Genomic DNA, 27,095 nt, shown 5'->3' with positions numbered 1-27,095 from the left:
AGAGCCTGATAATAAACAGGAGATGGCTGAGTAGGATGGCAAGAGACTCAAGATTCCATGCAAAATGAAAATGGCAGGGCAGGGAAACACTATTTATGTAATCACACAGTGATGAGTAAGCCCAAACCAGACTCATCTCTCAAAATGAAAGCACCCTCTCCACCCCTCAAAAATCCGAACTTGGAAACACAGAAGGGGAACAGTACAGGATGTGTGTTTAAAAAAAAAAACAAAACTATAAAACATCACTAACAAAAGAAAAAAGTGAACAAGACAGATTTTCCATCTTTCTAGATTAGAGGATCTATAGAAAGGAAGGGAGACTCCCTCTGTTGGTGGGAGTGTAAACTTTCTGAGAAGAGGCAGCTTCTCAGGAGAAGTCACACTGCCTCCTAATGTGTTTTCTTATTTTTATCAGCATCCCCGTTGATGATAGGGAGCCATTTTAGACATTTTTGACATTTTTCTCCCTAATCTCCCCTCCTCATGAAATTTGAAAACTCCAAGTGTGCTGAGTACCTGTTTATGTCCTGTGCACGTAGCTGTACTTTTTATACAGAAGCAAGACTTTTCCCACCCACTCCCATAAAAGTGTTTTTGGAGATTAATAGCATTCTGTAGAAATCAACTAAAATCATTTTCACGGTCAAGCTGTTATGACTTTGGCCAATGGGAGCACTTCTGAGCTGAATTCTATGCCCTTTTTGTCCACTAATATGAGAACCCTTCCTCGCTTTCTGGAATCATGAGCAGTTCCAGCCCCAGCTCATACCTTTCCTGGCCTGAAATAAGCCATTTCTCTAAGGAGCCACGATTACTCATAGAGGTGAGTGGTGTTAAAGGCCAAGAGCTGGTTAGGAGGGGTGCTCACTGCTGCTGAGGTGATAATGTTTCTAGGCATCTCAAGGGTCAGAAATAGAAAATGTACTTTAAAAATGAACATGGGGGGTGCCTGGGTGGCTCAGTCAGTTGAGTGTTGGACTCTTGGTTTCAGCTCAGGTCATGATCTCATGGTTTCATGGGTTTTGAGCCCCGCACAGGGTTCTGTGCTGGCAGCACAGAGCCTGCTTGGGTTTCTCTCTCTCCCCCTCTCTCTGCCCCTCCCCTGCTCACGTTGTCTTTGTCTCAAAATAAATAGATAAATTAAAAAAAAATTTTTTAATGGACACGGAAAGTACAGCACAGGGAATATAGTCAATAATACTGCAATAGCGTTGTATAGTGACAGATGGGGACCACACTTATCATGATGAACACTGCATAAGGTATGTAATTATCGAATCACTATGTTGCACACCTGAAACTAAAATAACACTCACTGTATGTCAACTGTACTTCAATAATAAATTCAAAAACAATAAAATAATGAAGATGTAACATGCTTTCTATTTAATTTTACTATTATAGTGTTCTTAGCTTTATCCGATAATATTTATAAAATAATTTTTAAATCATGATGCTAATATTATTGACAATAAAACCAGTAATAGCAGTTTATGATTTTTATGATTCTTTTTCTTTAGAGGCATCATATTAAAGATTTACATTTAGGGGTGCCTGAGTGGCTCAGTTGGTTGAGCATTCGACTTCAGCTCAGGTCATGAGCTCATGGTTCATGGGCTCGAGCCCCACGTCGGGCTCTGTGCTGACAGCTCACAGCCTGGAGCCTGCTTCGGATTCTGTGTCTCCCTCTCTCTCTGCCCCTCCCCTGCTTGTGCCTTGTCTCTCTCTCTTTCTCTCTCTCTCTCTCTCAAAAATAAATAAAAAATGTTAAAAAATGATCTAGTACGCATATTAAAGTCACTTGAAATAATCCTTTCTCTGTCATGTCACCAATCTGACATACAATTGCATCTGTTTCAATTCGCTTTAAAATTACTAATACCTATATGAGTCAGAAGCTAAAACAATGCAAAAGGAATACACTGAAATGTATTAGTAGGTAACTATTTCATTGATTTCTTGTTCATCCTTCCACTGTTTTTACAAATGTGTGCACAAGATATAAGAATATCTCTTATCCCGGCAAAGTTAACTTTACTAGTTAGCAGAATTTTCATTTAATACATATTAAAGATAAGTTAGCACCTCTTTTAAACCATTTTTCGCCTTAAAACATACTTAAAATTGTGTTTTATTAAGGGACACGTGTTAGCCTTAACCCACCCTGTTCTCTAGGCTTTCCCCTGCTTTTGGAAACATTCTTTTTTTTCATATCTATGGAACACACCCCTTGACTTTCCTGCACCTGATATTCAGGCTCGTTTGAAGTCGAGATCTCTTCTCACTGTCTCTTAAACACCAGTGTTCTCTATGATCGTCCGTGCTCGTGTCTCTCCCTGGACAATTTAATCCACTCTCCTGCCTTTAATCTTCACCTACATATTAGCAAATCTAAATTCTATAGCTTTACCCGTGACCTAACTCCTGAGCCCCAACACACACATCCAGCTGCTCACAGGCTGTCTCCATTACACATCCACACACATTGGCCATAGAGCACATAGCATTTTGAGTTCATCATCCTGTCCCCCTCCATCTGTCCCCCAGTCTTCTCGGTGTCAGACACTGCACCCACCTGATGGCCCAGCCATCAGACTTCCCTTCTGCTGTCACCTCCTCTCTTACCCAACTCCAGGGCCTGCTCTCACTCCCACCTGCTACACGGCGTCCCAGCCCATCCACTTGTCCTGGCCCCGTCCCTCTGCCGGGTCTTTAGGCCCCATCTCAATGACTACAACTGGAGGCCTAGGAATTACACATTGTCAGTATAATGTTAAATGCTCCGAAAGCACCAACTCAATGCGCTGACATAATATAAGCTCTTACCAACAATAGCTATAAGTATTACTAAGGTCGTCCATGGATAACAAGATAGTCTCCAAACAGAATCTATCTTTAAGATTGATTACTTTGCATTTGATTAATCAATTGCTTTTCATTTAATTTGATTCACATCCTCATTCTTATGTGCTTGAAGCTAAAACACATGTGATTTCCTAACTTGGAGAGTCATATAGAGATAAGTGGGGGTAACTCATTCTGAATGAGACAGTTGGATTCCAGACCACTATAAACAGCTGTCCATTCTTAATTAAATGCTATAGATAATGTTTTATCATACGCTCCTATTCCAAATCTGCTGTAAATCAGAGAAATGATGCTTCAGCCTTGAAACATCACTCGTAATAACAACAAGACCCCCAAAAAGGCATAGCCTTTTATTTTACCTCAGGTTAGTGGAGAATAGTTTTATTATGCCTGCCTGGGATACAGGTCTTTCTCTGTTGGAACATTCACTGTGAGGCTGAGATTACAGAAGTGCTATGTCATGAATACAGAGGAAATGTGTTTCTGCATAGTGTGAGTGATAATTAGCAATTGATAAAGAGCCTCAGCTGGGTTAAGACCTTGAAATAAATGGATTTATGTTGGAAGGTAAGCCAGAAAATATAAGGCTATCTACTGCTAAGGGGAAAAAATTACTGCAAAGTACTGATTGTTTAGCCAGAGGCTAAAATTTCTGCAAAAGATGTGAGATAGAAACTTTTGAATAATCAAAAGCATTACAATTTTAACCTCACCATCACTTGTTTTATTAATCTAGAGGTCTAATAGTATTTACTGAAAACAAAAAATACACCTTCATCATGCCATGGCAAGTGAGTATCAGAGAGATAAGAATCGTGGAATGGGGAAGGGACCCAGAGATACCACCTGGCTGTTCCTCTGAGAATATTTCCTCTATCCTCTGTTTACAACCACAGACAAGGAAAGTTCTCATCCTCCAAAATCATTAATGTGATTCAAAATAAAAATCTCCTCTTGTTTTTAACATTCATTTATTTATTTTGAGAGAGAGAACAAGTGAGCGGCAGAGAGAGAGAGGGAGGCAGGGAGAATCCCAAGCAGGCTCTGCACTGTCAGCAAAGAGCCTGACACTGGGCTCAATCTCACAAATCATCAGATTCACCTGAGCTGAAGCCAAGACCTTAACCGACTGAGCCACCCATGTGCCCCTAAAATCTCCTTTAGATGAAGAATTTTCTTTTTTTTTTAATTTTTTTTTAACGTTTATTTATTTTTGAGACAGAGAGAGACAGAGCATGAACAGGGGAGGGTCAGAGAGAGGGAGACACAGAATCCGAAACAGGCTCCAGGCTCTGAGCTGTCAGCACAGAGCCCGACGCGGGGCTCGAACTCACGGACCGAGAGATCATGACCCGAGCCAAAGTCGGCTGCTTAACTGACTGAGCCACCCAGGCACCCCGATGAAGAATTAATTTCACTGATAGTTGAAATTAGAATCCAGGTATATTTCTCTTTCTGTTTTCAGTTGCAAGGGAGAAAAATGTCCACCACTAATTCCTGCCTCTGTGCTCTGCTGAAAAGACAGAAACCTGGTTCTACCAGATCTCAGTGTCAAGCTACGGGCCCAGGAGTGGCAGGGAACTGTACCTGTCCTTCCAGAATGGTCCAACTAACCATTGGAAGGGCAAGATGCTCTTCAGAGATTCAGGACGGAGAGGTGTAGTTGAAGTGTAAGTCAAAACCAGAGGCAGCACACCAGCAGGAAAAAGGGGGCTCAGAAGAGGAAACAGAGATAGGGGGCTTACCTGAGCAACGTGTATGAAGGTACAAGGGTATTACGTAGACCACCTACAGTTTTGCCTGTGGAGGGAAGTGACTGTTAAGTGCACTAGGTCTGCTGAAAGAGTTCTTGAGTAAACACAGAAGGAGATTAGATAGATGATCATAGATGATGATAGATGATGATGATAGATGATAGACAGATATATGTATAGCTAGCTATCTAGATGGATAGATGATAGATAGATAGATAGATAGATAGATAGTAGACAGATAATAGATGTATAGCTAGATGGATAGCTAGATGATAGATAGATATACAGACAGATAGATGACAGGTAGGCAAGACACAAGTATAAATAGCAAACTACTGAATTTTTTTTCTGGAAAATTCTTTTGCATAAAACTTGCTGCAAGGGATCTGGAAGTGCCAGTCCGACACCAAAGTAAGAGTCATTGCTCTGGTGCCTCTAAAAAACAGGACACCAGCTTTGAGGTCTCTTTCCTCTTTCTTCTCCAAGAGCATATTTTCATGGTCATAAAGATAATCTCATTTGATGCCTATTTAACAGAGTTGAACACAGATGTAGAAAAGCAGACCGACTCACTCAATCTGTGGCATTTTTCCTGAGACTGCATTCGCTCAGAGGTATTAGTCTTTCCAACACATTCCAATGCCTGCGGATTTTCTTTTTTAATCATGCTATGCTTTCATGTCCTTGGAAAAATCTAAGTTCATCTGGTAATTGGTCAAAATCACTAAGACTTCAACAAAAAATGGACCAAGGTCATGAAGAGACATTTACAAAAAGAAGAAACAAACCTTATTAACAAGCATATGGAAAAGTATTCGTGCGCGCGCGCGTGTGTGTGTGTGAGAGAGAGACAGAGACAGAGAGAAAGAGAAAGAATTGAAGCAAGTAATAGTTTTCTGTATCAAATTAGCCTCTAATTATAGCATAATTATATAATTAAAATCTAATATCAAATTATATAATTATAACTGCTGCAGAGCACACGGACGAGACAGGACACATAGTGCCGCTGGGAACGCAGCTAGACAGAATTCTGAAAGGCAATTGGGCGATATTATCGACAAACACTAACATGTGCATTTCCAGGGGTGCAGGAAGCTCAGAAATAGTATTTTGTTACGGGGAAATAGTGAAAATAGAGAGCAAAGTGTTACGCAAGATGTTTTCTATGGCGTTATGACGAGAACCAAAAGATTACATAGCTGTATAAGCTATGGAATAATCTCACAAAGCAGTAATATGAAGCTATAAAAACGTTAACAAAAATGATAACATTTAGAAATGCTTATTTTAATATAAATTTAAAATAACAAGATAACTGACTTGTATAACACACAACACTGGTTAGACTTTTTTAAACTAGAGAACAATAGATACCAGAAGAAAATCCAATGAACGATTGCAAGATGATTTTGAGGGGTTTTGTTTTGTTTTGTTTTTGCTTTTGTGGGTGTGAATTCCTTGGCAATTTATACTTCTTTCTAATGAGCATATTGCATTTTTTCCCCAAATCACAACGCATTAACTTTAAAGAACACATAGGCTTCTTACCAGATACGTCTTTTTTACATCTTAAAATTACTATCAACTTCTTGTCTTTTCTCTGCCAAGGCAAAATAATTCTTGTTCCTTAAACCTTTTCTTCACAGTCTTACCAAATCAACTCTTTAATTACATTTGTTACCCTTCTCTGAAAAGTTTCTCTAGGTCCTTCTTTAAGAACTTTCCAAAGAAAATTCTGACATATTATGAAAGAGCTCATAGGATCTCTGTTATCAGAGATAGAAAGCAAGGAAATTTTTAGTTATCTCTGGGTTTTTTTTTTTTTTTAGTGTTTATTTGTATTTTTTAGAGAAAGAGAGACAGAGCACAAGTGGGAAGGGGCAGAGAGAGAGGGAGACACAGAATCTGAAGCAGGCTCCAGGCTCCGAGCTGTCAGCACAGAGCCCGATGTGGGGATCGAATTCAACGAACCGCGAGATCATGACCTGGGCCAAGGTCAGACACTTAGCAGACTGAGCCACCTAGGCGCCCTGAGTTATCTTCGTTTAACTCAGACTTTTTTTAATGCAAAAAAAGAAAAAAAAATGAGGCTAAGAAAAATGAAGTGCCTTTCATGGTGTCCCAGAGCCAATCAGCACCACGGCCAGGCTCTTCTCTTACTCTGTTACCTACAGAACCTGGTTAACACATCCATTTCACTCCCAGGTCTGGCTCTCATTCTCTCTCTCTCTTCTGGAACCTACTCTGGGCCTCATGCTCATTGTTCATGTATTCATGAAACCTAAGGATAAACGAAAATGTACATAACTTGCATCTCACCAATTTTCAGTAAAATAACGAGCAGCATTTCCCTTACGATTGTTTAGACACATTCACAACCTTCCTTATTCACATACTGGAGAGGAGCAGAGACAAGGTTTAGCAGAATCCAGGAGGCGACTCATCTGAAAGACAATTGTGCTCGTCCTGAAACAGGATCTCAGACTCATAATTGAAAATAGCTGAGTATTGATGTTAGAAACTTTACTAAAACGATGAATCATGCATTGAGGCAAATAGCAACACTCTTGAAAAAGTAGAAGGCTGGCCATCGCTGCCAACATCTACTCTTAGCCAAGGTTCTCCCTGGAGCTACTCTGTGCTGGAGACTGGTCCTTGCCAGGCCGTAATCTTCATGAACCCCCACTTTTCAAGCCTTCCTTGAAGCAGAGGAGACAGTTAACCATTGAGATTCGAAGAGTCTCCCTTGTGGGACACATTGTATACGTGTACCCAGCAAAAGTGAGCAAAAAGCATGACATGTCGACAAAGCAAGTGATTCTGTGCAAGCTGGAAAGCTTTGAAATAAGATTGATTGAAAGAAGTGAAAAAGACATAGCAAACCAAAATATTGACGATAGGGGCACTGGGTGGCTCAGTCAGTTAAGTGCCCGACTTCAACTCAGGTCATGATCTCACGGCTCGTGAGTTCGAGCCCCACATCTGTGCTGACAGCTCAGAGCCTGGAGCCTGCTTCAGATTCTGTCTCCCTCTCTCTCTGTCCCTCCCCAGCTTGCACTCTCTCTCTCACTCTCACTCTCTCTCAAATATAAATACACATTAAAAAATTTCTTTCTTGGGGCGCCTGGGTGGCTCGGTCGGTTAAGCGTCCGACTTCAACTCAGGTCACGATCTCGCGGTCCGTGAGTTCGAGCCCCGCGGCAGGCTCTGGGCTGATGGCTCAGAGCCTGGAGCCTGCTTCCGATTCTGTGTCTCCCTCTCTCTCTGCCCCTCCCCCGTTCATGCTCTGTCTCTCTCTGCCCCAAAAATAAATAAACGTTAAAAAAAATTTTTTTTTTTAATTTCTTTCTTAAATGTTGATAAGAGAATTGAAGGGCTTTAAAAATACTTCTCTACAGGGGGCCTTGGTGGCTCAGTTAAGTGTCTGACTTCAGCTCAGGTCATGATCTCACGAGTTGTGGGTTCGAGCCCCACATCAGGCTCTCTGCATCAGCACAAAGCCCACATCGGATCCTCTGTCCCTCTCTCTCTCTCTGACCCGCCCCTGCTCATGCTCTCTCTCAAAGATAAATAAACATTAAAAAATTTTTTTAAATACATCTCTATGTCATGTAACTTAAAAAAAAAAAAGTTTTCAACCTTGCTGCTTCTTTGTAAGTTGTGAAAAACTTCAAACTTAGAAACTCTGTAAATGACCAAATGACCCAGCAGGGTTAAAAAAGAAAAGGACGACAAATGTTCATAGATAATGCATACTGGAAGGCAGCTGGGTGACAGCACCCATCAGATGAAAAGGAATTGCCATTACGGTACCTGAAACGGGAAAACGGGATTAGCAACACGCATCTATAAGGGAAGGAAAATGTCTGGTTGGTACAAAGGAAAAATCCTCCCCGGAAAATCGCCAAATCTGATCAAGGGTTGTTTCGTCATTAGTTATAAATATAACATAAACATAGATACGGCTGCCCTCTCTGAAATTGCTGCTTTGGTAGGTCGGACATTGTTTCACAGAACCAAATAAATTAATATGTGAGATGTATATCCTTCCTTGGAGATCAAGAATTGAGATCCTTTGAGGCAGGCCTTTGGCTATAGCGCTAAACTCCCTGCCGTGAAGACAACCTTTGAGCCTCAGCCCCAAGGTTGACTGGCGAACTTGGCCCCAAGCAAGCAGCAAAGGAGGGCATCTCAAGCGAGTGATTCCTGGCTGCTGACTGCTCTGCTCAGAGTGAAGATTACCTGGGTCCCTACCGTCTCCCCTAATCTCTACCACGTCTGCGTTCAAGGCCCCTCAGCCGACGCCCACAAATCTGGAGGAGCACGGGGTCTCCTCACATGTAGAAAGAAGGATGCGCACCGAGCCTGGCCCAGGTGAAGGCACTCGGAGAGCAGACCCAGGAGCCGGGCCGCCAGGGTTCAAGTCCCGCCTGGACCACATTTCCACCTCCACCTCCGGCTCCCACTTCCTTTATCGGGAACCGGAGCCCCAGATGGCCTGTCTCCGAGGGTCACGTCAGCCCTGGTTGGGTCGCCACATACAAAGTCCTCAACGTAACAGTGCCTGGCACGCCAAGAAACTCCAGATGCTAGCTGTTCGTGTGACACGTGCATTTCCAGACGAGTGTGTGCGTCCGTTGAAACAGATATAAAAATATGCCCGGAGTACACAGTTACCTATGCTAATGTGTTCACACATACGGATGAAAGTTTGTACCGTGAGAAAGAAATACCTCCAGATTAAATACAGCAGAGCAACCACAGCAAATACTTGTATTTTCCTAGTTTCAGCTCTAGACACTCCCCAGGGACTCAGGCGATCCCTCTCTCCCCTGCATTATAAACACGACTGTCAAAATTAATCTGCAGTATTAGGGGTAGTGTTGACAGTTTCATCTCTATAAACGTTATTACTGTATCTTTTTTCGAAACCCACAAACCTCTGCCCATCTTCTCCATCCAGAGGGAGAAGCATTTCTCCTCATCGATAGAAATTCAATTTGCTGCTCAAGTTAAGAAGCAGTAAACTTCTCTCTCCCTTGCTTTACTGCTGCTTTCACAATCATAAAACGAGCCTAACGTTTAAATGTTAGAAAGCACTTAATGTTTAATCGTTGGAGATTAAGTCGCTTTCATGATGCCTGAGCTGCCTGGCAACAGGTTAGACATTGATTGCCCGCCTGCTCCGAGGGGCAGGACTGCAGCTGGGAAAAACATCTGCCCGGCTTCCCAGGGCTCGTAAATGCCAAAGGATATGAAAAGTTTCCTTTCCCAAAGTAGTTGCAAGTTCCAAGGAGCCAGCGAAGAGCAGCGCTGGGCCACACTCGGTTCGCTAAAGGAGAAACATGTGCGCACAGGAATTTGTGATGGGCTGGGGCCCCAGAGTCTGGCCAAGCTGGGGCCTCCCAGAGCTTTGGCCGTGGCCAGGAGGAGCCCCTTGGTCACCACACTCTCGAAATGCAAGGAGCAGACAGGGCCTCACGTGAGAAACGCCTCGAAAAGGCCCATTCAGCATTCATCCCGTGTCATGTGGCTAATCTAAGAACCATTCCCAGCAATGTGCTGGCACTCCACGCCTATAGAATGGTTTTCTTTTGTCCCTCTCAATCAGACCAGGGAACAGAGGCCAAAGAAGGAAGGGAATAATTGCTGGCTGTCCCCCATTCAATCTCTAACAGCCAATTTTGAAAGAAAAGAATTCAGCACGAATTCTCAGAAGGATGTTAACATCCTGAACGACATCCTAGACCCAGACCTCGAGCCCAGAGGAGGCTTTGTGAATGGGGAGCACTGCCCTGTGAGGAAGGACCCAGGGTACCACCATGACAGCCATTCCCTACCGAGTCACGTCTCAGAAGCAAAGATTCTGAGTTCAAATCCTTGCTCCCCCACTCGCTGACACCCTGAAATTGGGCAAGACCCTCTCTCAATTCAGGTTCTTTTTTATTTATTTTTTATTTTTTTTAATGTTTCTTTATTTTTGAGAGAGAGAGCCATAGAGTGGGAGTGGGGAAAAGGCAGAGAGAGACGGAGACACAGAATCCAAAGCAGGTTCCAGGCTGTGAGCTGTCAGCACGGAGCCCGACGTGGGGCTCGAACCCACAAACTGTGAGATCATGACCTGAGCCGAAGTCGGACGCTCAACCAACGGGTTGAGCTGCCCCTAGGGTTCTTTTTTATAGAAAGAAGCTCATGATGTAGGAAGATTGTGCAGGATGGGTCATCCAGTAGGAACCCAGTGGATGTTAATGCAAACTGAATCTAGAATAAATGCATCATCAGAGCCCAGCAAAAGCCAGTTGTGTCATTTGGAGCTTCATCATTGAATAAATTGTCTCCCTTAAATCCCTTTATACTGAGCTTCCCAACCTCAGCACTGTTGACAACTGGGGCTGAATAATTTGTGTTGTGAAAGGCTGTCCTGAGCACTGTAGGATGCTCAACAACATCCCTGACCTCTACCCACTAGATGCCTCTAGCTTGCCCACCCCCAAGCTGTGACAAACCACTGTCTCCAGACACATGTTCCCCTAGGTTCCCTGTGGGGCAAAACTTCCCCCAGCTGAGAACCTCTGCTTTGTATTATCGTCGGATGCTGGGAACTTGTCGGCAAAAAATATTCTTCGCTCCCCATAGACTGCATATTAAACAGAGTCAGGTAACTTTCCAGGTGATGGCGCACTTATCGGGGCACCTGGGAGACTCAGTGGGTTAAGCGTCCGACTTCGGCTCAGGTCACGGTCTCACTGCTCATGAGTTCGAGTTCTACATCGGGCCCTGTGTCGACAGCTCGGAGCTCAGAGCCTGGAGCCGGCTTCAGGTTCTATCTCCTTCTCTCTGTGCCTCCCACACTCTCTCTCTCTGTCTCAAATATAAACACTTAAAAAAAAAAGTTCTCTGGTGGCTATTCTCTGAAGGCCAGAGACTGGGCCTGTGGTGACTGGGATGGACATGATGGAATCCCAGAACAGCAGAGGCCAAATGACAGCACTTACCTACAAGCCAGGTGAGCATCTGGGCAGCAAGGATAAGGTGATCATCAGAATGTTTGATTCCCACAGAAATCTTAGGTGGTGGCTAATTGACCAGAGTATCCCTTGCGAGGAAATAGATGAGCGGCACCCTAGACCGATCCTTGATCCATCTAACAGGGCCCACGGTAGCCATACTGGAGAGGCAGCTCGTCACCCAGTTTCCAAGGTCAGCACCTGCCCGGGAGCTGCACCTACTAGCCTGGCTCCTCTTACCCTCCTTCACCCCAGACCCCTAGCCTCCCTCCTTGTTCTGTTTTCCTCCATGATATTATCTCTATCTGAAATACCTTCTTCCTTCATTCGGCAGCGGCCTTCGATGCACGAGGCATTGCTCTAATGCAGGGGACGACGTACGTGAACAAAACAAAATTCCAGACTCGCGAAACAGCCCTGTATTTGTCTGGCTTATTACCTATCTCCCCGATCATATTGTCCTAGAGAGCGGGGATCTCGTCTGTCTTGTTGACTGCTCTGCCCCAGCATCTCGAAAGGCACTTGGTGTATACAGTAGGTGCACAGTAAATAGGTGCCGAATGAATGACTAGATCATCTGCTTGCTGTTGAGAAGAGTCTGTGTCTCTCCCGTGGCTTCCCTTTTTCTCTGACATCTCTGAGTCCCAGCCTTGCTTCCTCAGTCGGGTCACACCACAGGCCAAGCCCTGGTTATGCTTGGTGAGCATCTCAGTCAAGTCGATGGGTGACGACGCAGGGACAAGTGGCTCAGGAAAGGTGTGGCCGTCAGGAGGATGATCAGAATCACTTAAGGGAGCTTTGAAAGAGCACAGATCCCAGGGCACAGCTCTCTGGGCTTCTAATCCTCTCCATCTGGAATGGGGTGCAGAAATCTGTCAAAGTGCCCAGGCAGCTTGGGGTGGGGGGGCTCTGCTCTGGCACACCCACACTCAGTATCTTCACTCCATCCTTGTTCTTCTCCAGGAGCGTCGGTGGCTCCCTCTTCTTCCCCAGAGCGTGATTCTGAGAAGGACCGAGCGTGTGTGGGAGCACAGGAGGTTGGAGAAGAGAATGGAATATTCCTCTGAAACTGTAGATGCAACACTAATCTAAATGTCCCCAGAGAAGCCCACCCCTCGTGCCAGCAGAGACATCTCTCGAGCCATGGCTTGTCTTTTCACCCCAAATATGCAAAGAAAAGGCAACAACCATCACCTACAGCTGTGACAGTCATGCATAAGTGATGCAAAATGACACCTCGGGATGCAGAGATTCCTGTTCCTCAGCAATGTGGGGTCACCACTGACATGCACCCCTGATTTTCCCATCCACAGTTCCCAAGACGGAATCAGTCAGAGGTGCTGGGAGCTTTAATGCCGAGTGAGAGTTTCATTCTGAGAGCCTTGCTCTCCGCTGCATCACGTCAAAAAGCAAGCCCAGGAAAGGGCCTCTCTGATATGAATATTTCAGGATGAGAAAAGAAGGTGCGATGATCTCATTGTGAAGGAAGCTCGGTCCCTCGAGGTCATCTGCAGAGCTGGAAATGATTCACAGAGAGAACACTGACCTTCAGCGTTTTCTCTGCTGTGCATTTAAACGTCGGCCACGGGCTAACCCAGCAGTCCACGGTGGGAGCTTGGGAGGCTCGGGTTTCAGACCTGGACTTACTGGATATGTAAGTGCAGGCCGGGGGCCTGATTCCAGAAGCCTGTGCACAGACACAACGTGTTACACTGAACTTCTGAGCTCAGGCCCGCCGCACGGGTCTGGGTCACCAACCGCTGTCCAGCGGTACAGGCACCAGGGCCACGGGGGCTCCGTGCCCGGCTGTGGAATCTGAGCAGATCGGCAAAACCAGGCCTTGTCATGGCAGCAGAAAGGCAGTGACAAATGTGGGAGGGGTTGATGGAAACCCAGCACATACATGCATAATCGAGGCGTTCTGAACCCCCAGGTTGCTGACATTCTAGCTGCTATGAGAAAGCAAGGGGTAAGAATTCACACATAACACCGGCAATGAAATGACGTCCTGATTTACCAAACACTGAAATACACTGAAGACCAGCCTTAATCTTTTATAAATCCAAGCAGAACTCCTAAGTGAATGAAATCTGTTCCATTACTCTTTTTTTTTTAAGGCAAAATAAAGAAGACAAGCTTTCAGTGAGGTGATGAAACTCCTTGAAATTACTATCACAGCACCCTCGACGATCTCACAACGGGGAGGGTGTTTTTCTACATTGAAGCACGACAAATTGTGCTTGAGGAACCCAATAAATGTAAAATTACTCAAAGCTCGATTTCGGCTGTCAATAAAGAATGAATGAGCAAAATTCTTTACAGGCTTAACATCAGAGGTATTGAGCATTTTGTGAGGCTGAACCACCACGGATGAGTAGCTTTTTTATGTAAAGTAGTGTCAGAGGGAGTAAAGATACACCTATCTAAAAAAAAAAATAAAAAAAAAAAAGGAGTTCATTACAGGTGATTATATACTTAAAATCACAAGCACTATTCTTGCTTTCCAATATTTCACAATTAAGCATTTATATCTTGGCCATTTTAATATAGAATATTTTACGTGATATATTATGTGCTATGACATTCAGCCCCTATCAGGCCAGACCCGGGTCGGTTCACCTTTGAATGGACCAAGATTATCAGCAAACAAGACGACTATGCAGTGAAAGCTTTGGACCATCACGCTTACTGCCACGTATTTCCCGCATCCGATTCCCTCGTGGGGATCTGCTACCTATTCCGTTCATCACTTCAATTCCAGCAGCAGAGAATGTGAGATAAACTAAGGACTGACCTGCGCAAATGGAATATTCCTCACTCCTCTTCAACTTTACCTGGGAAGCGGATGCCTCCAGAAGAATTTACCTCTAGCTCTCACATCTCTTCTGAGATCCTCGCGAATTTATCCAACCAGCAAGTTTACCGCTCTTCTTAAAACTTTCCAGAGTTCACCACTGAATGAACGGCACCAGTATTCACCCTGTTTTTCTCATTTGTCCTTTCCCATCTGGTTTTAGTTATACATCATCCTGCCATCTTTTAGTCGTGAGTCTAAAGATTAGAGCATGCACCCTTGACCTTTTCAAGTCTAACATGAATTACGATTTTTGCCACCATCGAAATACTGTTCCAACACGTGAACTCCATTTGCCCCTTAATGTCTTTGAATAATTATTGTCATGCATTTTAACTCTATATATTCTACACTTACTTTAAATCCCAAGACATCGTTATTATTTTGTATAGTCAGTATTCATTTATTTCCACTGCCTCTACTGCTTATCCTCTCTTACTGTATTTTCCCCCCGATGGTATTCTTTTTTTTTTTACCTGAAGAACTCGCTTTCGAATTTCACTAGCAGTGAAGTTCTGTTAGTTACAAAATCTCTGTTTATATTTATGTAAAAATGTCTTTATTTCACATCGACTTTTATTTTATTTTACTTTATTTTAATGTTTATTTATTTTTGAGAGAGAGTAAAATCAGGGGAATGGCAGAGAGAGGGAGACACAGAATCGGAAGCAGGCTCTAGGCTCTGAGCTGTCAGCACAGAGCCCGACGCGGGGCTCGAACTCACGGACCGTGAGATCATGACCTGAGTTGAAGTTGGATGTTCAACCGACCAAGCCACCCAGGAGCCCCTATTTTATTTTATTTTAAAATGTTTATTTATTTATTTTCAGAGAGAGGGGGAGAGAGAGAGCCAGCAGGGGAGGGGCTGGGGGACAGAGAGAGAGAGAATCGCAAGCAGGCTCCACCCTGTCAGCTCAGAGCCCAACACGGGGCTCAAACCCACGAACTGCGAGATCATGACCTGAGTCGAAATCAAGAGTTGGACGCTTAACTGATCAAGCCACCAGGCTCCCCCAAGCATAGGTATTTTAATGTACATGTGCGGAAACTCTATCATCTGTGGGTATGCTTCTATTGTCTTTTTTCCCTTGACGCTGTTTCTTGATATGTCTGGTAATTTTTTCTTGAAAGTCAGACGTTATCTATTAAAACGTGCAAAAGCTCTAGAGCACATTACCTTCCTCCAGGAAAGTTTTTCCTATATTCTGGTAGGCAGTCTATGTTGAAGCAGACCACCTCAACCCAACTAGACATTAGACTGATTTGAGGCAAGGCTGCAGTTTTTATAAATCCCTGTCTGTCTCTGGTTCATCTCTGCTCCTGGGATACAGCTTCCCGTGGGTTCCAAGTAGAAGCTTGGGACACCTACTGTGTACTAGGACCTCTCCTCCTTGGCAAGTCCTAACCTCCATTTTTTGTCTCCTGGAAACCTTGAGACTTCTCAAACCTCCTGTTTTCAGGAGCTTTCTACTCAGCTCCTTAGCATCCAGCCCAATGTAGCTTAAGAATCAGGTGAATACCTTAAAGGGGGAAAAAACCACCAAAGTTGGACTTCCCTCTCCAGGCCATGCATATTTCCAAGACCTCGGTTTCTCCCGTTCTGCCCATCTTGGCAACTTCAAATTGCAAATTTTTGCTCTCCAACCTCACGTTAAAAGTTGAGCTGGTTTCTCTACCTTTTATCTAGGGATCTCTTTCTGGTTTCTCAACTCCTCACCCCCTGTAAACGCTCTGAGAGAGAAGCAGCTCACAAGCGTTAGCTAATCTTTCAGTAAGTCCCTTCCTTCTGAATTGTTTGCCTTTCAAGTCTTCATTGCTTCAGCATTTCTTCCGTGTCTTCATTCAGATTTTAAGAATAGATTTAATCAGTCTTCTCTCAATTCTTCAGGAAAGTCACTGATCTGCTGCAAGCCAGAAGCCGAGGAGTCACTTCTGACATGCCCTTCTCCGTTACGCTCATCTTTCAGCACTTCGTGAATGTTTCCATCGTTTCACTTCTCTCCATCCCCTGCAATACCATTTTGACTCTGACTTATGTTACCGGTCTATCCCCATCCACTCGTTTCTCCTTTCGCAACCACAAAAGAGCAACCACAGGGATGCTTTCTCCAAAAGTAACCAGTGGGTTGTTACATTAAAACAGCATATTAGTTTTCTATTAATGCGTAACAAAGTGCCACAGAGTTAAATTATCTACCGTTTCATATATTACTTTCACAGAAACCTAATAAGGAGAAGGGATCATTATCAGAAAGAGATCTGAGCACTTCTGGGGTGAAAACCTCACCTCTAAAAATATCCAAGTTCTGCTAAATTCCTTGCCACTGTTCATGTGCCCACCTGAGAAGGAATAATGCATGTTACAGAATGCGTGCCAAACACTAAACATTGGAGTGACGAGATCCGATAATCTCAATTAGCCCTCACGTTAACCCTATCCTATGAAGTAGGTACTATCATCCAAGAGCTAGGATTCAGAGGACTTGAATAATTTACCTAAGGGGGGCAGTTAGCAAGTGACAGCGTGAAGATTTGAACACAGGTAGAAAGAACAACAGCGGCGTCTGCTCTTACTGGCTCTACCAAGTCAGTGCTTCTCAAGCTCCCAGCAGTAAAGGTCCAAACGATTATTCTTAATTTCCCACAAACCATGCACCAAAACCTTTGTGAAATACAACAGAAATAAACTATTAAAATAAATAAAATCATACTAACTGGGAATCTAATTTTTTTTAGGCTCAGCGAATATAAAATTGTTCTGTCAAATTAATAGAAAAGTTTCTAAATGTTTACTCTCAATTTCTGTATTTACGTCACTGTGGACCAGCAGCAAACGTTGTGCAGATCAGCACAGATCTGACTGGCACCATGGTCTACTTCCTCATTGGCTGTGAATTCTGTATTCTCTGTGGAATCTTCCCACGTATCGTTGAGGCCTTTTGCAATGGATACAGGTTTCCACAAAAAAGAATCCAGTCAAAGTCCCTTCCAAGCCAGCCGGTTCCTGAGAACAGAGCCAGAATTAAACAGAGGCTTAGAAGGAAATGGCTCTTGCCCGGGGAATTTTCCCAAAGCTGAGGTCTGATCGTGATATCTTTATGATTGATGTCTTCGATAGCATTGATTGTCTTCAATTTTTTTCTACATTCCCTATTGGACTTGAAAGGCCCTCTAGAATCTGGGCCCTACCAGCTTTTCCAAACCTATTTCCTGTTACACTCTGCTATGGACTAAATGTTTGTATTCCCCCAGAATTCATGTATTGAAGCCGTAATCCCTAATGTATGTTCACTGGCTCTCTCACTGTCTCTTTCTCTCTCTCCTTCCCTCTCTTCCTCCCTCTCTACCCTGGTCTCTCTTCCCTCTCTCTCCCTCCTCCTCCTTCTCTCTCTTTGCTCCCTCTCTACTCTGTTGCCTCCTCTCTCCCTTCGTCCCATCTTTTCTTTCCTTCCTCTCTCTTCCTCCCTCCCTCTCCCCTCTCTCTTTTTCTCTTCTCTTCTCTCTCTCCCTCCCCCATCTCTCTTTTTCTCTTCACTTCCTTTCCTTCACTCTCTCCCTCTCCCTCTCCCCCTCCTTTCTCCCTTCCCCTCTCTCTCCCTTCTCCTCCTTCCTTCTATTCCTCCCTCACTCCCCCCCTTCTCTCTCCTTCCCTCCCTCCCTCTTTCCCCCTTTCCTTCCTCTCTCACCCCTCCTCCTTTTCTCTTTTCTCTCCCTCCCTGTCTCCCCCTTCACACACACTCTGAGCACTCAGCAAGAAGGCAGATGTCAATAAGCCAGGAACTGAATGCGCTGGCACCTTGAACTCAGACATCCCAGTTTCCAGAGCTGTGGGGAATGAAATTCTGCCTTTTAAACCACCCACTTGACAGTATTTTGATAAAGCAGCCCCCCACTGCTTTTTAGTGTAAGACACATTTCTCTGAATCCCAGACTCTCCTGGACGCTTCACTGTTCCTCGCACTCAAACCAGACTGTTCCATTTTGATGCCCTTCACTCATTCTCACCTCTACCAACTTGTGTCCATATCTGAAAGATTTTTCTCACTATTAAACACAAACAGACCTACATCAATCCTTAAAAACTCAATGCGAAATGTAAGGATGCTTGGGAATGTCTAAGTGGAGTAACAGCGACTGATTAAAAAAGAGAACACATAACTATTATATTCTCCGTGAATATCAACACCATTAAAATATATGACATAGAAATAAAAGTCGAAATAGACTGTCATTAGATATTTATCATGGGGATTTTACATTTTTACATGAAACCTTGTTTTTTCTTTTTTTTTATGTATAGAATAAACAATTTTATGTTCAGAATTAACAATAATAAATCCTATCTGTCTTTAGCGGCCAATGTCAAATGTTATCTAGGGCCCGATTAAGCCCCAGAGCTCACGCCCGTCACCAGTGTGGCACATTGCATCGATTTTCCTTCCCGGAGGCCCAGTGGCCCCAAATTAGGTCCACGGCCCCCACTTCTTCCCCTCTTTCCACTGGGGTTAATTCTCAGGATATAAAGTGGCCAACAGCGCCCTCCTTCTACAAACACCATGGAGTTTCTTCTCCTTGTTTACCTACCCGACTACTGGTTCCTACAGGGAACAGGGGATTTAAGGAGCACCTGGGTGGCTCAGTTGGCTGAGCGTCCAGCTCTCGGTTTCAGCTCAGGTCACGATCCCAGGTTTCGTGGGATCGAGCCCTGCGTCGGGCTCTGAGCCGGGTGTGGAGCCCGTGAAAGATTCTCTCTCCCCCTCCCTCTGTCCCTCCACCCCCTCAAAAGAAAAGGTTTTAAGAAAATGCAAAATATTCTATCTGAGCATTTCTGGCCCACATTCCGAGGTGCACTGGAGCTGCTTCAGTTCAGGAGAGGCACTTCTGTGCATTCCTTCCCAACCGCGCGTTTACAGGAACATCAGGTTGGTAGCTCAAAATCAGCCATACTGGAAGCATTTACCCCATGGAACTGGATGAAAGGCACAACAGAACTCCCCTCTCCAAGCTCCAGAGAGCCGGCTCTTTATTTTTTTATTATTACTTTTATTTTTTTTTAAGTGTGTTTATTTATTTTTGAGAGAGAAAGAGACAGAGAGAGAGAGCAGGGGAGGGGCAGAGAGAGAGAGAGAAAGAATCCCAAGGAGGCTCCTTGCTGTCAGCAAAGAGCCCAACCCGGGGCTCGAACTCATGAACTGTGAGATCAAGACCCGAGCCAAAACCAAGAGTCAGATGCTTACCCGACTGAGACCCCCAGAGATCCCCAGAACCGCCCCCCCACCCCCCCAGAGCCGGCTCTTCACCATTTACCAGCAGGCCACTGTCTATATTGAAATGTAAACGGGGCTGAGCCGGCTGACCTGAAAGACGGCAAGCGGAATTCCTCCATCGTTTGTGATGAAATGATCACCTTCAGCAAATTCCACCCATTTCTGTTTCCCAGCGCTCAATGTCACGGGGTTTGCACACTTCATCTCACCTTGACCCAGTGCCTTGTACTGGGTGTGATACCACTGGCATGTTTTTCTGCCAGATTAATATGTGTCATTACATCAAAAGCTCAGTCCATTCCACATTGTCTCCCCCACAGAACCTGGGCTCGTGCTTTCCATGCAGTCCACGTTTAATAATATTTGGTGAATAAATTACTTGCAAGTGAAATTAGTTTCTGGAGAAGCCCCAGTTGAAGGCAGAAGTGAGGTTAGTCACCTCCAGGGGGTAAGACAGACATTCAACGTGTCTTAGCTTTGAAAAAGACACAAGGCGCTAAGGATGTTGCATTAATTCAAGTAGAATTGGGCCTCGAGTATTTCGGAAATGTGACAGACAGGAACTAGATATCACACAGGAGAGCAAAAAGGGGGGGGGGGGGTGGGTAGGAAAGAGGCTGAAGCCAAAATCAAATGAGCCCATTTGCAAATTCAGCCTAAATTCAAGGCTGAAACAAGTGATAAAATGAGAAAAGCTTGCAGACTGTCCTCCAGATGCAATGGATTATTGGTTATTCTTTTTAATTTAGCTTACTAACGGACTTAATAATTATTGATAACAGCATTGAGCATTTCCCGGGAAATAAAGAGGCACATTCTGGGAAAACAATCCAAAGCAAGAACAAAAATAAAACCAAACCGAACAGAAACACAAGAAGCAATGTCAAATGCTAAATAAAATCTAAAAGAAGAAATGAAAAAATATTATTCATTTATTAGCATAAGCTCGAGGATAATGTTTCACTCTGGGACCAATTACTGCGAGGAAGAAGCTAGAAAATGGAAGCCATAAACTATTTTTTAAAAGAGCAAAAAAAGGGGGGGGAGACATAAATATAATTAGATGAGATTTATAGGAACGAAGAAGGTTTCCAAATAAAGGGCTAGAGAACAAAAAAGGTCTTTGAATGCAGAAAATGGGAACTGCGAGGGGAAAATAAACAATATGCAAAGTTTACTAAGTCCCAAAACTTTGAGCGCTTATCCACGGAGTCTGGTGCGTCATTTCCGCACACAGGACCCTGTCTCTCCGGGACAAGAAAGCGAGTTTGTGGAGGGCAGTGAGCGCACCCAATGCATTCTGGAGGCCTCTTCAGAGGCTTGCCACGGTGTCCCCCCGACAACACATGTCCAACAAACACCGAGTCCTGCTGTCTGTGTTTCCCAGACATTCCTCCTCTCTGGATTCGCCCGTCACACCCTTGTCCCCTCTCTTGGAATAATAAGGTAAAATGACCAGAACAAAGACCATAACCTTCCCACACCTTTCCATCAGTGCGTGCCTGCCTTCTCTTCCAAAATGTCCAACATCCACCTTCTCTGAATATGTTTATTCACTAAGCTGAGAAACTGCATTTAAGTAAAAGTGTTTGCTCATGTCTATACCAGTCACCACACACACACACACACACACACACACACACACACACACACGAACACCACTTACCCTAAAATTTCTTGAGGGCTCAGAACTTCAGAACACCAATATTTCAATATGTGCCAAACTAAGCTGGCCAACAGAAAACACAATTGACCCACACTTTTCTGCCTCACCGACCGTGCATTTATTTAGCTTCTCTCTCTCTCTAATTTTCTTCTGAAGGCTCCTTTTCCCTCAGAGATAACTGAGGGCAGCCTCAAAATTTCTGTCCCAGACCATCTGCTCTTGGCTGCTGAACGTCTCAGTAGCATCATTAACCCCAAGGCGTAACTATGAACTGGGAAAACATTTCCCAAAGCTATAGCCCAGCTATGACCACTCACCCTCTCTCAAGTTCCATTTATGTAGGTACCTGTAGGACACCTCACGGATGCCCCCCAAACACACAAATCTCACAAGCTGAAATCCGAATGGATCTTCCTCTCTCAAAACAACCTTTTCAAATCATTCTACAAAGAGTCTTATATTCACAGGCATCAGGTTTCAACCACTTAGAAACATCCACACATCTTTTCCTTTGCCCCACGTCTAATCTTGCATAAAACATTACACGTGGCGAGTGGATCTATTTTAGACTTAAAAAAATTTTTTTAATGTTTATTGTTTTTAAAAGAGGGAGGGGGAGGGGCAGAGAAAGAGGAAGCACAGAATCTGAAGCAGGCTTCAGGCTCTGAGCTGTCAACACAGACGTGGGGCTCGAACTCCTGAGCCGCAAGATCGTGACCTGAACCAAAGTCGGACACTCAACCGACTGAGCCACCCAGACGCCCTTAGACTTTTTTTTTTTTTAAACATGACCTGAAGGCCCCATCCACACACCGCTCTCCTCCAGCCCTTTGGCTGAGCATCTTCTTCCCTTTTCCGTGCTTCGGGAGCACATCTCTGACTTTGGTGTGTTTGTGTCTAGCTTACGGCATTCCTCTCAAGTTAACAAACGCTGTGTGCGGATGCCTATTTCTGTTGCTGCTATCAGCCTCTTAAAGCTCAGATCCACGTCAAATTTATCTACACCGTCCGGAAATAGCTAGCACAATGACTGGCAAGGAGTAGGCATCTGATAAATATTGCCACCACGCATAAGTGATGTTAGAACTTGCTTGCTTAAATGAGGTATTCGCTGTTAGCTTGTCCTAACGGGAGCTGAGTGGTTGCGTGCCGCAGGATCAATCACAGAGAGCACATCACGGCCAGCTTCCCATCAGCAGATGCTGCCCATTGTCGAGCCGCACGCGGCCCTGTTCAGGCACTGTTGCCAAACAGAAGGTTCTCTTGGCAGGAGCGTTGGCACACTCTGTGTTCTGCAGGCTGCACCCCTGAGCCAGCTTCTCCACTGGCAAATGAGCCTTCTCGGAACTGGCTGGTGCCACCCTCCAAAGGCCTCCTGCCACCCAAACAGATGGGCACAAATGTGCACATCAGGTCGGAGCTCCCAATGAAAGATTTGTCTCTCAGACATGGCGTCACCTCGTCCAAACAGAAAAGCACACTGCTGGGTGATGTGAGGTGTTGGGAAGGAATCGCTCTCCTCTTCTAATTTTGGAATCCATTCGTTAAGAAGTCCCAGACCTGGAAGTCGGAGAGAGGATGAGAAAGAGCTGAAAGAAAACACCATCGTCCTTTAAAGCTTTGGCTGGTGGCATCCGTGGAGCTGGAGAGAGATGCTTTCTCTTTCCAGGTGGAGCTCAGATTTGAGACATGTCGTGAAGCAGCAGCTAAACTCATGACGGGGACTCCTGTGGTTGCCAGTGGGGAAGCAGGACACCAGGCGCTTCTCTCAGGGACTGGCGTGCCTCCACACACAGGGGTGAATAAAAGTTTAAACTCTTCCCATCTGAGCCAACATCTGTAAACCACTTTCCAACAGCGTGGGTTCAGAGAGAAGAATGCACATCGACATCCCGCCTTATTGAGAACCTGGTTGCAGTCGTGTCCAAACTCAAGCTGCAAACCTTGATTAACTCAGAGGTTATCTTAACCGTCTGACTGCCTGAGCTGGCTAGACAAAACCATCAGTGGCAGGAGCAGCCAATGTGGCCTTTGGAGGACACTACAATTTTAAAAGCTTGCAATTGACAAAGAAATGATACCACCTACAACTCGAAAGCACTTACGTTCCGTGTGTTTTGTTTTTTGTTTTTTTGCTTTTTGGAGACACTGAAGACAGGAACTGTATTGATCTACTTAGTCAGTAGATCTCACAAGTAATTTCTTCCGTTGGGATTTGTGTTTTTGCTCTTACGTTCCAAGCTCTAATGTACCCATGACTCATTCGGAACACAAGAAGCGCAGCTTGAACGTCCCAGTCGGTCAACCACAGGATGTGCCAAATAGCTAGAGGACCATGGGGAAGCCACACGGTGGAAAACAGATCATCCGGCAGAACAACTGTCCGTTGGCCAGCAGGTGACCAAGTTCCTGGACCAACACGCTGCCCAGTCCTGGAAGGTGCTCAGTCTCTGAAATGGGCTATAAATGTTCATTCAGGGCTGTAACGTTTGGAAGCTGAGAGCCTTAAAGACCTCAGGCTTTGCTGGTCACTCTAGGGCCATCAGGTGCTTCTCTGTAGATAAAATCCATCCAGTCTACTTATTGTCTGCTTTTTAAAAGTCACTCTTTGTTTCTAGACAGCTCCACAGAGGCTTGACTAGGGATTAAGTATCCATCGTGAATGTCCAGAGACATTAAAAAAAGAATAAGAGAGAAAAGAAGAAAAGTTGAAACACCCACTATAGAAGAAATACCTCACTGTGACAGCTTGAAATGTTGCATTCCTCCCAGAAGGTAATATATCACCTTACAGAACATCACAGTGGTGCTTGAAACATTTTTCTGCAAGAAAAAAAATTATTTTTAATAATGAGTCAAGCTCTAGCCTCCAGGGTGTCTTACATAAAAGGTTTTGAAGAAATTAACTTCTAATTTTATTTACCGATATACACACATCTTTAGATCTTCAAAAGTATTCAGGACCCACTCATTTTTTCAGTTAGAATGACTCCAAGAGTTTGACATTAGGATCTTTGGATGACTTAATTGTAGATCATAAGTGTGTCCAAACTCAACTTCGCTGCCCAGAATTTTTTTTTTTTCATTCTCTCCTCTTTCTGGCATGAAGTCACTATAATGCTCATTTGTCTGGTAGCAGGACGAATGGCCAACTCCAGGCATGTACAAGTTGAAGAAGCTATAATTTGCTCCCCGTTTCCTTTGAAGGTCACTAAATTTAATACTGTGATTGCAACCCAGTGCCTTCTATAAATCTCCCGAGAACTGTGATTCCTAAGAAGGCAGATAATTTGGGCAGATATGTTGACCTGTGCACACACGTTGAACAATTATAAATTGTTTCCTTTCATCTGTCTCCGAAGTAATCTCTAGCGGGACTCCAAAATATAAATCCTCTCGAAAGTGAGACCACAGGAGAATAGACCATGAGGATGGGTGGGTTCACCCGCAGTACTGACCCCTCTGTGCAGCTTCAGAGGGTGACAGGTGACACTACTGTTCAGCCTTAGCTTCCATCTCCGGCTGCATACTTGAAGGCAAACAACGGCAACAAAAACATGTCTCATTTATCCTGTTGGCATCCTTCCCAGTCAATGAATGAGCATGACACTTCTCCCAGGTAACCATCTCAAAGTTTTCTAACTCAGCTGGTGAGTGCAGAAAATGTTTCACATTGGGAAATACATAAGAAAAATCGTTCTTTTGCTCTGTGCCCGGAGGGAAGAGAGGGCATTTGAGACCAAGTTGCGCTGCCTTTGCCTCTCCCGTGTAATCTTTGAGAGCCTGGAGTGGAAAGTTGGCTGATCTCAGGACACACGTGAAGCCAGCAGAATTCTCTGGATCCTCGAACTGGGAGAACAAGGGGTGCACCTGCAGGAATGTAACCTTGTTGGGGTAACAGAGGCTCCTGGCACGAGGCGAGTGGGCACGTCAAAGTACTTGAGGCAGAAGAATGGAGGCAGAGTGACCAACGATGGAGGGTCACGAGAGGAAAAACTACGGGTGAGAGTGATGAGAAGGACAAAGAGACTAAAAGGTACCGAATCCCAAATCCACCTCCCTATAATTTCTCTTGGCCTAAATGGAAAGAGTTCTGCCGATTTTTAATTACCCTTCATTTCAGCGTCCCTCACGCCATCTCCCTATACTGGTCTGCTAGAGCTCCTGTGACAAAGTGCCAGAGACTGGGTGGTTGAAACTGAAATGTATTGTCTCACAGCCCTGGAGGCCAGAAGTCCAAGAGCAGAACGTCAGCAGGGATGTTTCCTTCTGAGGCTGGAGGAAGAACCTGCACCAGGCCACTTTCCTGGCTTCTGGAGGGTGGCAGGGCGGAACGGTTGGCGTTCCTTGGCCAAAGAAACACGGCCTGAACTCTGGACCTGATTTGTGTCTTCATGCTCACATGTCATTCTCTCTGTGTATGTGTCTGTGCATAAATTTCCCCCTTTCAAGAAGGATGGCAGTCATATTGAATTAGCAGCCGACCCGGTTCTGTATGATCTCATCTTAATTAATTACATCTGCAACAACCCTATTTCCAAATATGGTCATATCCTGAGGCATTGAGGATTAAGACTTCCATGTTAAAATCCGAAGAGGGCATTATTCAACTCGTAACACTCCCTAAAGTAACATTTCTATAACAATCTGTATCTTCCTTCTCAGGCTGAGGGATCAGGGCTTTACCAATCAGAGTTATAATTAAGGGATAGAGGTTGTTTGATGCAATATAAGACCACAAATTCAAGGATATGCTCAAACTCCAGAAGCAAAAAGGAAAGTAGAGACCAATTAGCTAGGGGCACCTGGATGGCTCAGACTCTTGATTGCGGCTCAGGTAGTGATCCTAGGGTCGTGGGACCGGGTCCCATGTCAGTCTCTGCACTGAGCATGGAGCCTGCTTGGGGTTCTCTCTCTCTCTCTCTCTCTCTCTCTCTCTCTCTCTCTCTCTCGTTAATGCTCTCTCTTTCTCTCTCTCTCTCAAAAAAAGAAACAAAAACAATTGGCTAAAAACAAAACAAAAACAAAAACAACCAAGTATCAAAGTTAAGAATGAATTTGTGGGGAGCCTGGGTGGCTCAGTCGGTTAAGTGTCTGACTTTGGCTCAGGTCATGATCTCCCAGTTTACAAGTTCAAGCTCCGCGTCCAGGTTCTGTGCTGACAGCTCAGAGCCTGGAGCCTGCTTCAGATTCTGTGTCTCCCTCTCTCTCTCTCTGCCCCTCCCCCACTCTCTCTCACTCACACACACACACAAATACACTCTCTCTCTTTCTCTCTCTCTCAAAAATAATAAACATTAAAAAAAAGAATGAAGGAAGTTGTAACATTGGATTCAACATAAATATACAAAAAGCAGGGAAGGCTAAATAAATGAAGTACAATTATCAAACTAAGGTTTTGGTATTTTCTCACCCCAAAGGGCTATTCACGCCTTTAAGGATGGATATACAGCCTGTCTCAACTAAGGTTGAGAATGCTACGTAACAGGACTTGCGCGTTATTTTCTCAAATCCTCAGATTCTTTGAAAAGTAAAGATATTTAGTTTATACTGTGATAAATTGCTAATAGGCTGTGATTTCTAAGATAGCGCCTAAAAAAAGACAACATTTCACTTCAAAACAAGAAGATGCAAAAAATAGATTGATAAGAAATATTCAGTCACACAAAAATA

The 27,095-nt window shown here is 44.4% G+C and overlaps 1 protein-coding gene across 2 annotated transcripts in view; it reads right to left on the bottom strand.

Moving 5' to 3' along the window:
* ATPSCKMT (ATP synthase c subunit lysine N-methyltransferase) overlaps positions 1-27,095 on the bottom strand; it is a 334,726-nt gene that overhangs the window by 704 nt on the left and 306,927 nt on the right. The window lies entirely within an intron of this gene.

This window comes from Panthera leo, chromosome A1 (assembly GCF_018350215.1).
Source record: "Panthera leo isolate Ple1 chromosome A1, P.leo_Ple1_pat1.1, whole genome shotgun sequence".
Lineage (NCBI taxonomy): Eukaryota > Metazoa > Chordata > Mammalia > Carnivora > Felidae > Panthera > Panthera leo.
The sequence above is the reverse complement of the archived record's forward strand: the minus strand, read 5'-3'. Positions and strand labels throughout refer to the sequence as shown.